Source organism: Salmo salar, chromosome ssa01 (assembly GCF_905237065.1).
Source record: "Salmo salar chromosome ssa01, Ssal_v3.1, whole genome shotgun sequence".
NCBI classification, from domain to species: Eukaryota; Metazoa; Chordata; class Actinopteri; order Salmoniformes; family Salmonidae; genus Salmo; species Salmo salar.
In genome coordinates, this window is record NC_059442.1 from 105,882,485 (window position 1) to 105,896,586 (window position 14,102).

Below are 14,102 nucleotides of genomic sequence, written 5' to 3' on the forward strand. Positions count from 1 at the left end.
TCCTTGTATCACAATTAAGTTCCATATAGCGTGTGATTATTTGTATTTCCATATAGCGTGTGATTATTTGTATTTCCATATGGCGTGTGATTATTTGTATTTCCATATAGCGTGTGATTATTTGTGTTTACATAAAGCATGTGATTAGTAGGGTTCTCATATAGCATTTGATCATCATGGTGAATTATTGAATCATTTAAGGGTGGAATTGATAAGAGAATTATCTAATAAAGGTAAATGAATCAATAAACCATGATGAATTATTAGTCATACTGCATGGTTAATGAATAATTAATGTAATGATCAATGTAGGGATCAATTGGTCTGATTAGTTCCGGAAAGTCCAGGAACCACTGGAGAGGGAAAGAAATGTGTGTATGCAATTAGTATAGAGAGCTACAGAAGCAGATGGTCAAGGGAGTAAAACTTCAAAGAGTTCCTAACCTTGAAGGAAAGGAACAGGCTGAGCCAGAATGTGATAAACAGCGTGAGAAGTCAATGGGGGTTGCAGGTCACCAACAGATTGTGTGTAAATGCATGTGCGTAAGTAAGCAAGAACTATATAATGACTGTTTTGTTATCCTGACGCCAGAACGTTCTCTGAATAAAGCTACAGAAACCTTTTGCAGAAAGCTGAGTCCTTGCCTAATTTTTTTAACCCATTGTCTTACAAACCTTGGGCATTAGTCAAGGCGAATTGATTATTGATTATTATCATCAAGATATAAAATTCCTTTAACAATTTTAGATTATATATTTGTTGAAGTAGCAACCCCTTTGCCTTGATGACAGCATTGCACTCTCTTGGCCAATCAGTTGTGTTGTGACAATATGATGGCTTGTTGTAGTGATGTATGACAGTGTGTTCATAGATGTCCAACAGTCTGTTGCTAACACCACGTATGGTGATTGAGAGCTCAGGCTTTCTACTTGCAGAGCAATCATTATACAATTTCTCCATCAGGGTCGTCACGGTTTTTCGGCTTGACATATTGTATTCTGGTTCTAGAAAAGGACTACTACAAATCACTGTTGGCTGGGCTCCCCGCTTGTGCCATCAAACCCCTGAGCCTGTCTGCCTGGATTAGGTTCAAACACACTGCATTACAATGCCTGACTCTCTCCTTCTCGCTCTCTCTCTCCCTTTCTCTCTCTTATTCCCTCTCTCTTCCTGTCTCTCTTTCCCTATCTCCATCTCTCTTCCCCTCTCTCACACTTTTTCAATTCAATTTCAATTTCTCTTTCTTTCCCCCTCTGTCACGCCCTGACCTTGGAGATCCTTTATTCTCTATTTTGGTTATGTCGGGGTGTGACTAGGGTGCGCCGCCACAGCCCGGTACGCCTTGTGCCAGCTCCACGCACCAGGCCTCCAGTGCGTGTTCCCAGCCTGGTACGTCCTGTGCCAGCTCCACGCACCAGGACTCCTGCGACGGTCTGCAGTACAGAGCCTCCAGCAACGGTCTGCAGTCCGGAGCCTCCAGCGACGGGACCCAGTCCAGAGCCTCCTGCGAGGGTTCCTAGTCTGGAGCCTCCTGCGAGGGTTCCCAGTCCTGAGCTTCCGGCGACGGTCCCCAGTCCTGAGCTTCCGGCGACGGTCCCCAGTCCAGAGCTTCCGGCGACGGTCCCCAGTCCAGAGCTTCCGGCGACGGTCCCCAGTCCAGAGCTTCCGGCGACGGTCCCCAGTCCAGAGCTTCCGGCGACGGTCCCCAGTCCAGAGCTTCCGGCGACGGTCCCCAGTCCAGAGCTTCCGGCGACGGTCCCCAGTCCAGAGCTTCCTGCGACGGTCCACAGTCTGGAACCTCCTACGACGGTCCACGGTCCGGAACCTTCTACGATGGTTCACAGTCCGGAACCTCCTACGTTGATCCACGACTCGGTTCCTCCATTGACGATCCATGGTCCGGAGTCCCCGGCGATGATCCACGGTCCGGTTCCTCTGGCAACGATCCATGGTCCGGAGCTTCCGGCGACGATTCCCGAACCAGAGTCACCACCGAAGCGGGTGGCTCCGCGAGCGGAGCGGGGTCTACGTCCCGCACCGGAGCCGCCACCGAGGCTAGATGCCCACCCGGACCCTCCCCTATAGAGTCAGGTTTTGTGGCCGGAGTCCGCACCTTGGGGGGGGGGTGTACTGTCACACCCTGACCTTGGAGATCCTTTATTCTCTATTTTGGTTAGGTCGGGGTGTGACTAGGGTGGGCATTCTAGTTTCTTTATTTCTAGGTTGACTTGGTATGGTTCCCAATCAGAGGCAGCTGTCTATCGTTGTCTCTGATTGGGGATCATATTTGGGCAGCTTTTTCCCACCTGTTGGTTGTGGGATCTTGTTTGTGTATAGTTGCCTTGAGCACTGCATAGCTTCACGTTCGTTTTGTTCTTTATAGTTTTTTTTGCCGGTTCACATAATAAAGATGATGAATCCAAACCACGCTGCATTTTGGTCCGATTCTTACAACAACGGCATGACACCCTCTCTCTCTGTCTGCCTGTCTCTCTCTCACACACTCTTTCTCCGTCTGCCTGTCTCTTGCCCTCTTACTTGTTTGCTTGCACTCCTTCTCTCTTTCTGTCTCTCTCTCCTGCTCTCTCTCTCTCTCTCACCCTCTCTTTCTCTCCCTCTCTCTGTCTGTCTGCCTGTCTCTTTCTCTCACTCCCCCCCTCTCTCTCTCTGCTCCGCCTCAGGATAATTATTTGTATTTTTCTCTCAGTATCTCTCTCTGTAAGATCACAGTGGAAGATGCTTGTGTTTCTCTACCTCAGGTTGGAATTCATTCTTCCCAGCTCCGTCATACCTTACGCCATTCAACAGTCAATTCCTGAGCATATTTCCACTCAAATAATTTCCCTCTAATGACTGTATAAGGGAGAGAAAAATAAACAAAATGAAAATAATCATAATCAAATCTAATTTTATTCGTCACATACACGTGTTTAGCAGATGTTATTGTGGGTGTAGTGAAATGCTTGTGCTTCTAGTTCTGACAGTGCAGCAATATCTAACAAGTAATATTGAACAATTTCACAAAACATACCTAACACACACAAATCTAAGTAAAGGAATGGAATTAAGAATGTATAAATATATGGACGAGCAATGTCAGAGCGGCATAGACTAAGATACAGTAGATAGTATAGAATACAGTATAAACACATGAGATGAGTAATGCAAGATATGTAAACATTATTAAAGTGACATTATTAAAGTGACTAGTGTTCCATTTATTCAAGTGATCAATGAATTCAAGTTTGTGTATGTAGGCAGCAGCCTCTGTGCTAGTGATGGCAGCCTCAGTCTGATGGCCTTGAGATAGAAGCTGTTTTTCAGTCTCTCGATCCCTGATTTGATGCACCTGTGCTAACCTCACCTTCTGCATGGTAGCAGAGTGAACAGGCAGTGGCTCGGGTGGTTGTTGTCCTTGATGATCTTTTTGGCCTTCCTGAGACATCGCGTGCTGTAGGTGTCCTGGAGGGAAGGTAGTTTGCCCTTGGTGCTGCGTTGTGCAGACCACACCACCCTCTGGAGAGCCCTGCGATTGCAGGCGGTGCAGTTGCCGTACCAGGCTGTGATACAGCCCGACAGGATGCTCTCAATTGTGCATCTGTAAATGTTTGTGAGGCTTTTAGGTGACAAGCCACATTTCTTCAGCCTCCTGAGGTTGAAGAGGCACATTTGCACCTTCACCACCACACTGTCTGTGTGGGTGGACCATTTCAGTTTGTCAGTGATATGTATGCCGGGGAACTTAATACTTTCCAGCTTCTCCACTGCTGTCCCGTCGATGTAGATAGGGGGTGTTCCCTCTGCTGTTCCCTGAAGTCCACGATTATCTCCTTTGTTTTGTTGACGTTGGGTGAGAGGTTATTTTCCTGACACCACACTCCCAGAGCCCTCACCTCCTCCCTGTAGGCTGTCTCGTTGTTGTTGGTAATCAAGCCTACTTCTGTTGTGTCGTCTGCAAACTTGATGATTGAGTTGGAGGCGAGCATGTCCACGCAGTCATGGGTGAACATGGACTACAGGAGGGGCCTGAGCACGCACCCTTGTGGGGCCCCAGTGTTGAGGATCAGCGAAGTTGAGCGAAGAACGTGTTTAGCTTATCCTCGGTGTCCGCGAGGTAGCTGGTTTTCTGTTTGTAGTCAGTGATCGTCTGTAGACCCTGCCACATACATCTCGTGTCTGAGCCGTTGAATTGCGACTCCACTTTGTCTCTATACTGATGTTTTGTCTGTTTGATTGCCTAGCGGGGGGAATGACCACTCTATTTCTATTCTGCCATATACCCAGTCACCTTGCCATGGTTAAATGTGGTGGTTCACACTTTCAGTTTTGTGTGAATGCTGCCATCTATCCAGGGTTTCTGGTTAGTGTAGGTTTTAATAGTCACAGAGGGTACAACATCTCCTATACACTTCTTGATAAACTCAGTAACCGTCTCAGTGTACACGTCAATATTATTCTCAGAAGCTACCCAGAACATTTCCCAATCTGCATCATCAAAACAATCTTGAAGTGTGGATTCCGATTGGTCAAACCAGCGTTGAATAGTCCTTAGCACGGGTACTTCCTGTTTGAGTTTCTGCCTATAGGAAGGGAGGAGCAAAATGGAGTCATGGTCAGATTTACCGAAAGGAGGGCGGGGGAGGGCCTTGTATGCATCCCGGAAGTTGGAGTAGCAATGGTCGAGTGTTTTTCCAGCGGGAGTTGTACAGTTGATATGCTGATAGAATTTAGGAAGCCTTTTCCTCAAATTTGCTTTGTTAAAATCCACCACTACAATCAATGCAGCCTCAGGATATATGGTTTACATTTTGCATAAAGTCCAGTGAAGTTCCTTGAGGGACGTCATGGTATTGGCTTGAGGGGGGATATACACGGCTGTGACAATAACCGAAGATAATTATTTTGGGAGATAATACGGTAGGCATTTGATTGTGAGGTATTCTAGGACGGGTGAACAAAAGGACTTGAGTTCCTGAATGTTATTACAATTACAACATGAGTCGCTAATCATGAAACATACACCCCCGCCCTTCTTCTTCCCAGAGAGATGTTTATTCCTGTTATGGCGATAGACTTAGAGTCTAGATGGCTGGACCGACTCCGACAGTATATCGCGAGAGAGCCATGTTTCCGTGAAACAGAGTATGCTACAATCCCTGATGTCTCTCTGGAAAGAAACCTTTGCCCTGATCTCGTCAACCTTGTTATCCAGGGACTGAACATTGCCAAGTAATATACTCGGAAGCGGTGGGTGGTGTGCGTGCCTCCTAAGTCTGACTAGAAGACCACTCTGACTTCCTCTTCTCCTCCGCCGTTGTTTTGGGTCAGCCTCTGGAATCAGTTAAATTGCCCTGGGTGGTGCGAACAAAGTCGTATTCCTGGTCGTAATGCTGGTAGTGATAGTGAATTACCGCCGCTCTGATATTCAATAGTTCTTCGCGGCTGTATGTAATAACACATAACATTTTCTGGGCTAACAATGTAAGAAATAATACATTAAAAAAAATACTGCAAAGTTTCCTAAGAACTAGAAGCGAGGCAGCCCTCTCTGTCGGCGCCATTGTCATCATCATCATCATCATATCAAACTTTTAGTAATACTTGTTTGTTGTTGTTGTTGCAGATATATGTTTGGTAAAAGGGGCAAAGTGGAAACTAGACTAGGATGAAGAGGTGTTGGAAGACAAAAAGATGGCACCTTCGTGGCCCATGATCACTACAACGACCCCCGACACCAACGGCCTCAGCCTAGGCCTCTCCAAGGTGGCCTACAATATTTAAAGATCTTGTTCATTTCTTTTCTTGAACCGTTTATACAGTATGCTTTCATCCTAAGTGTCGTAAGTAATATTTTTCTCCTCACATACACAATATTATATTTATAATATACTGAAGTTCTTATTCATTTAGGGTTCAGACCTGAGATAAGTAGACTTAACATGGAATTTAATCAATAAAACATGGACTTAAGTCAATTATGTTTTACTCAAGTCCACATTAAGTCAACTTATCTCAGTGTGAATATGTCCCATAATACAGTAGTAAACATCCACCAGACCGTCCACTGTAGTAACTTGTTACATCTCTATTCCCTCCAACAGGCCAACATTCCCTCCAAGGTGTCATACAACCTCCAGAGACAGACCATCTTCAACATCTCTTTTATGAAGCTTTATAACCACAGGCTTCTGAGCGAGCCTGGAGAAACGTGTTCTCATCAACAACATGCCCAATTTGTAAGTCGCTCTGGATAAGAGCGTCTGCTAAATGACGTAAATGTAAATGTAATGCTGTGCTGCATCCAGGAAGACCTAAAACAGGAGGGTTCGCTGCGATGTCCAGCTCTCATCCTGCCCCCCTCACCCCTGCAGACGATCTTACGGACGAGGGCTCCTGCGATGCCCCCCCGCCCACATTCGGCGGCATGCTGTCTGTGATGGCTACCGCCACCACGTCCCTTTCCCAGCAGCCTTCAGGGTTGCTCTCGGAGTCAGCCTCTTTACCCTCGCCACTCCCCCCCTCAGCGACCACGCCCACCTGTCTGTCATCGGTGTGGTTGTCATCCGGTGGCCTGTCTCTCTGGAGGTCTGCCTCACGCCCACCTCGCTATTGGAGGAAGACAGAGACGACACCTCCTTTTCCACTTTGCCCCCGCCTAAGTCTCCTCCTCTTCCTCCTCCTCCCCCCTATGCCCCTCGCCCACCCCAGATGACCTCTACCCTCTCCAGGGTACCTGTGCCTGCCTGCTGCAGAGACACTTTGTCCCCTACCCTGAGTGACATAGAGCAGCACTGTCCTCTCTCAGCCACACCACAGACAATAATAACCAGAACAACAACAGCAGCTCATACTATTAAGATTACTACCTTCCCCACAGCCTCAACAGAACCCGTTCAGGCCCCACCCCACCTGCCCCCCTCCTCTCCACAACAGTAACAACCACAGCCTCAACAGAACCCCTTCACACCCCACCTGCCCCCCTCCTCTCCACAACAGTAACAACCACAGCCTCAGCAGAACCACTTCACACCCCACCTGCCCCCCCTCCTCTCCACAACAGTAACAACCACAGCCTCAGCAGAACCACTTCACACCCCACCTGCCCCCTCCTCTCCACAACAGTAACAACCACAGCCTCAGCAGAACCCCATCACACCCCACCTGCCCCCCTCCTCTCAACAACAGTAACAACCACACCCTCAACAGAACCCCTTCACACCCCACCTGCCCCCCTCCTCTCCACAACAGTAACAACCACAGCCTCAACAGAACCCCTTCACACCCCACGCCACTTGCCCCCCGTGCCCCCCCTCTCCACAACAGTAACAACCACAGCCACAGTAACAGCCACAATAACAACCACAGCCACAGGCCAATCCAAAGACTGCATCAGGACAGGCAGCCCCAAACTAGACGGGCCAGTGTCCTTACTTGACAGCAGGAGTATAGAGTCCAGACTGATGGACACTCTTCTTCCTCCTCTTCCTCATCCCCTTCCTCTTTCTCCTCCTAGTGGCTTAGATTTAACCTCCTCCCCTTCCTTCTCCTCTTCCTCATCAGGTTTCTTCACTGATCTGGCATTGGATGAGATCCTGTTTGCAGACATCGACACCGCCATGTATGACTTTGACCCCTGCACGACTGCTGCCGCCCCCTCAGTCATGCCCAGCCAGCCTTTCAACAGGACCTGACAGAACTGGACCACATTATTGAGGTCCTGGTCGGGTCGTGACTCTGGACTACATTATGGAGGTCCTGGTCGGGTCGTGACTATGGACTACATGATGGAGGTCCTGGTCGGGTCGTGACTCTGGACAACATTATTGAGGTCCTGGTCAGGTTGTGACTCTGGACTACATTATGGAGGTCCTGGTTGGGTCGTGATTCTGGACTACATTATGGAGGTCCTGGTCGGGTCGTGTCTGGACCACATTATGGAGGTCCTGGTCGGGTCGTGACTCTGGACCACATTATGGAGGTCCTGGTCGGGTCGTGACTGGACCACATTATGGAGGTCCTGGTTGGGTCGTGACTGGACTACATTATGGAGGTCCTGGTTGGGTCGTGACTGGACGACATTATGGAGGTCCTGGTTGGGTCGTGACTGGACGACATTATGGAAAATGAATGCAATGATGTTTGCCATAATATTATTTACTAACCAACTGTAATCACTATTTCAAAACGCAAAGAAAGAACTAAAATGGTCACATACTGTACTGTCACAGTAAATCTACTACAGTACACCAGAGAGGGACTGTCAACTCTATTGATGCTTCTTCTTCTCCTTGGTCCTCCAGAGACTGTAAACTCTATTGATGCTTCTTCTTCTCATTGGTCCTACAGAGACTGTAAACTCTATTGATGCTTCTTCTTCTCCTTGGTACTCCAGAGATTGTGAACTCTACTGATGCTTCTTCTTCTCCTTGGTCCTCCTAAGGCTCCATGATTTCAAAACACTACCCTCATGCACACAATCAAGTCCACATGCTCTCATGTAAAACAGCAAAGTAAAGCAAGCTGTAACCCCCCACTGGCAGCACTTGGCTAAACTGATCTTATTGTACATGTCTGATTTCTGCACTTAATTAAATGGTGTCTTCATGAAGACGTGTGCAAATAGATTTGCTTGTGTTCCATTTGACCATGGGGGTCAATAAGAGGAGATAGTGACAGAGATAGCTATAGAATACAATGTCAATCACTATACTGGAGGTTACTGAAAAGAACAATGGATAGGTGGACCAATTCAAAATTATACATTGACCTTATAGGCCAGGTTCACACTGGTGGTACAATGCATTGAACACAGACAAAAAAAATGCATACAAACTCAATTTTTTTAAATACTAAAAAGTATTATTTGTGTCACAACTGAAGTGTCAGATGTGTTGTACATCTGTACCACCTGTATGAACCAAGTCATAGAGACGATCAAAATGTCAATAGGAAGAGACAAGATAACAAGAGACTCTGGGTACCACCTGTATGAACCAAGTCACAGAGACGATCAAACTGTCACTAGGAAGGGACAAGATAACAAGAGACTCTGGGTACCACCTGTATGAACCAAGTCACAGAGACTATCAAACTGTCACTAGGAAGGGACAAGATAACAAGAGACTCTGGGTACCACCTGTATGAACCAAGTCATAGAGACTATCAAACTGTCACTAGGAAGGAACAAGATAACAAGAGACTCTGGGTACCACCTGTATGAACCAAGTCATAGAGACTATCAAACTGTCACTAGGAAGGGACAAGATAACAAGAGACTCTGGGTACCACCTGTATGAACCAAGTCATAGAGACTATCAAACTGTCACTAGGAAGGAACAAGATAACAAGAGACTCTGGGTACCACCTGTATGAACCAAGTCACAGAGACGATCAAACTGTCACTAGGAAGGGACAAGATAACAAGAGACTCTGGGTACCACCTGTATGAACCAAGTCACAGAGACTATCAAACTGTCACTAGGAAGGAACAAGATAAGGAGAGACTCTGGGTACGTCACAAAATGGCACCTATTCTCTATGTAGCTCCCTACTTTTGACCAGAGAGGGCTTTGGTCAAAAGTAGTGTACTACATAGGGAATAGGGTACCATTTGGGACATATATTACATCACTGGTCCCCAGTCCTCTCCCCAGTTCAGATTAGGACAGGGTAAACCATCGTCATAGATCTCAATCTGGGAACAATGGTATTTCTAATCTCTCGTGGACAGACGCATGTAATATAACCTGTTGGGGGTAGGGGGCAGTATTTGCACGGCCGGATAAAAAACGTACCCGATTTAATCTGGTTATTACTACTGCCCAGAAACTAGAATATGCATATAATTATTGGCTTTTGATAGAAAACACCCTAAAGTTTCTAAAACTGTTTGAATGGTGTCTGTGAGTATAACAGAACTCATATGGCAGGCAAAAACCTGAGAAGATTCCTTACAGGAAGTGACCTGTCTGACAAGTTCTTGTTCTTCTTGGCTCTCTTTAATGAAAACTGAGGATCTTTGCTGTAACGTGACACTTCCTACGGCTCCCATAGGCTCTCAGAAGGCGAGAAAAAGCTGAATGATGTAATTCCAGCCACTGGCTGAAAAACATTAGCGCTTTTGGTAAGTGCTCTGTCAGAGGACAATGGGACGGAGGCGCGTGCACGAGTCGACCCCATGTTTTTATTTTCTCTCTCTTTGAACCTAAACACGCTTTCCCGGTCGGAATATTATCGCTTTTTTACGAGAAAAATTGCATAAAAATGTATTTTAAACAGCGGTTGACATGCTTCGAAGTACGGTAATGGAATATTTAGAATTTTTTTGTCACGAAATGCGTCGTGCGCGTCACCCTTCTTTACCATTCGGATAGTGTCTTGAACGCACGAACAAAACAGAGGATATTTGAACATAACTATGGATTATTTTGAACCAAACCAACATTTGTTATTGAAGTAGAAGTCCTGGGAGTGCATTCTGACGAAGAACAGCAAAGGTAATAACATTTTTCTTATAGTAAATCTGACTTTGGTGAGTGCCAAACTTGGTGGGTGTCTAAATAGCTAGCCCTGTGATGCCGGGCTATCTACTTAGAATATTGCAAAATTTGCTTTCACCGAAAAGCTATTTTAAAATCGGACATAGCGAGTGCATAGAGGAGTTCTGTATCTATAATTCTTAAAATAACTGTTACGTTTTTTGTGAACGTTTATCGTGAGTAATTTAGTAAATTCACCGGAAGTTTGCGGGGGGTATGCTAGTTCTGAACGTCACATGCTAATGTAAAAAGCTGTTTTTTGATATAAATATGAACTTGATTGAACAAAACATGCATGTATTGTATAACATAATGTCCTAGGGTTGTCATCTGATGAAGATCATCAAAGGTTAGTGCTGCATTTAGCTGTGTTTTGGGTTTATGTGACATTATATGCTAGCTTGAAAAATGGGTGTCTGATTATTTCTGGCTGGGTACTCTGCTGACATAATCTAATGTTTTGCTTTCGTTGTAAAGTCTTTTTGAAATCGGACAGTGTGGTTAGATTAATGAGAGTCTTGTCTTTAAAATGGTGTAAAATAGTCATATGTTTGAGAAATTGAAGTAATAGCATTTCTAAGGTATTTGAATAACGCGCCACAGGATTCCACTGGCTGTTACATAGGTGGGACGATTTCGTCCCACCTTCCCTAGAGAGGATAACTGATATCGTGGTGTCTGTCAACAAGCTATAGGATGCGAAAACTAACGAGGAACTTTGTTCAGGGACGCAGATATTTCTTCACTGATCATTTGGATGTGAGGTGAGGGGGACATTTATCACAGACTGGCCTGAAACTTGCAGTGAGTTTCTGTTTAGGGGGGTGAAGACTTAAGTCAGATCAGTATGTTTCTCTTAAAATCTCTCTCCAGAACATAATTGAACATCTGACACAAGATTTGAGATTTTAGTTGTGTGTTTCTGAGATTATTGGTATTTCTAACACTCATCCCAGTCAGTGTGTGTGTGAGAGAGAGAGGCCAACAACGTTTTCAGGTCATAACTATCATTTATAATTATTTTATAAGACTTTAAGTGATTTGTTTGTAAGTTATTTATTCTGAATTTCTTTGTGTAAATATATTTATTTTGATGTGTAGCTAACGTCTGTATTGTATTATAAATGTACAGAATATGTGGTAGGTAATGTACGCTATTAAGCCTATATGGAATCTGATGGGAAAGTCATGTCTATCACTATAAATTATCTTGGTTTCTTGATTTGAGATGGCGTCTTCGCCCGCTAAGGGTCAACACTGCCAACCCTATTTAATCTGAGGTGTGTTCATTAATGCACGCCATAGCAAACCAAATGGAAAATGTTTTGGCAATTTCTTTCATTTGTTGTTGTTTTTCTGTTTGTGTGCAAGGGCAAGGTTCACACAGCAGTACAAAACCTACTTTACTCACTCCAACCTCTGACGTCAGACTCCAAAGCCTACTTATCTTTCTCCAACCTCTGACATCAGACTCCAAAGTCTACTTATCTTTCTCCAACCTCTGACATCAGACTCCAAAGTCTACTTATCTTTCTCCAACCTCTGACGTCAGACTCCAAAGCCTACTTTACTCTCTCCAACCTCTGACGTCAGACTCCAAAGCCTACTTATCTTTCTCCAACTTCTGACGTCAGACTCCAAAGCCTACTTTACTCTCTCCAACCTCTGAGGTCAGACTGCACTGCCTACTTATCTTTCTCCAACCTCTGACATCAGACTCCAAAGCCTACTTTACTCTCCAACCTCTGACATCAGACTCCAAAGCCTACTTTACTCTCCAACCTCTGACATCAGACTCCAAAGACTACTTTACTCTCTCCAACCTCTGACATCAGACTCCAAAGCCTACTTTACTCTCTCCAACCTCTGAGGTCAGACTCCAAAGCCTACTTTAGACCCTCAATACCAACAGTAATGTCTACATGGAAGGAAGACTTTCTAACACTTGGGTTTGGGTCACTGGTTGTTGTTACAAGTAATATTTTATTATGACTGTGTAGACTTGGACCCGTTGTTTAAAGTGATATTTTATTATGACTGTGTAGACTTGGACCCGTTGTTTAAAGTGATATTTTATTATGACTGTGTAGACCTGGACCCGTTGTTTAAAGTAATATTTTATTATGACTGTGTAGACTTGGACCCGTTGTTTAAAGTGATATTTTATTATGACTGTGTAGACCTGGACCCGTTGTTTAAAGTAATATTTTATTATGACTGTGTAGACTTGGACCCGTTGTTTAAAGTGATATTTTATTATGACTGTGTAGACTTGGACCCGTTGTTTAAAGTAATATTTTATTATGACTGTGTAGACTTGGACCCGTTGTTTAAAGTGATATTTTATTATGACTGTGTAGACTTGGACCCGTTGTTTAAAGTAATATTTTATTATGACTGTAGACTTGGACCCGTTGTTTAAAGTGATATTTTATTATGACTGTGTAGACCTGGACCCGTTGTTTAAAGTAATATTTTATTATGACTGTAGACTTGGACCCGTTGTTTAAAGTGATATTTTATTATGACTGTGTAGACCTGGACCCGTTGTTTAAAGTGATATTTTATTATGACTGTGTAGACTTGGACCCGTTGTTTAAAGTGATATTTTATTATGACTGTGTAGACTTGGACCCGTTGTTTAAAGTGATATTTTATTATGACTGTGTAGACTTGGACCCGTTGTTTAAAGTGATATTTTATGACTGTGTAGACCTGGACCCGTTGTTTAAAGTGATATTTTATGACTGTGTAGACCTGGACCCGTTGTTTAAAGTGTGCTCTGGCCATAAGTAGAGGGCTATGTGTTGTGGTGATCCAGTTGGTCCACTGGGAAAGACTGTTCTGTATACCAAATGGCACGCTATTCCAAGGCTATTTTTCACAGACCTTGGATCTGTGCCTTTTTCTATGCAATATTGCAAGCATTCCTGTCAGAGAGAGAAATCAGGGTTGGGGTCAATTCCATTTCAATTCCAGTAAATTCAGGAACTGCACTGACGTTCTGATTCCAACTCTCTTCAATCCTTTTAATTAGGAATTGGAAATATGTTTACATTCTGAATTGACTCAAATTAAAATGGAATTGACCCCAACCCTGTCAAATACATGAATGGATCACTCTTTTGGCATCAAGGTGTGGACTGTAGAATATACTATATAACAGAAATGGATAGGTGTATCCTTCATTTGTAACTTCTTCATTGTTATATTTTGTTTTTGCTATTTTAGAAAACCAAGTATGTAGCGTTTATACCTGCATCTGTCTTCTCAGTGCTCTGATTTATACCTGCATCTGTCTTCTCAGTGCTCTGATTTATACCTGCATCTGTCTTCTCAGGGCTCTGATTTATACCTGCATCTGTCTTCTCAGTGCTCTGATTTATACCTGCATCTGTCTTCTCAGTGCTCTGATTTATACCTGCATCTGTCTTCTCAGTGCTCTGATTTATACCTGCCTCTGTCTTCTCAGTGCTCTGATTTATACCTGCATCTGTTTTCTCAGTGCTCTGATTTATACCTGCATCTGTCTTCTCAGTGCTCTGATTTATACCTGCATCTGT

The 14,102-nt window shown here is 44.5% G+C and overlaps 1 pseudogene; it reads left to right on the plus strand.

Annotated features, from left to right (window-relative positions):
• LOC106562873 (butyrophilin subfamily 1 member A1-like) overlaps positions 1 to 14,102 on the plus strand; it is a 160,979-nt pseudogene that overhangs the window by 68,206 nt on the left and 78,671 nt on the right.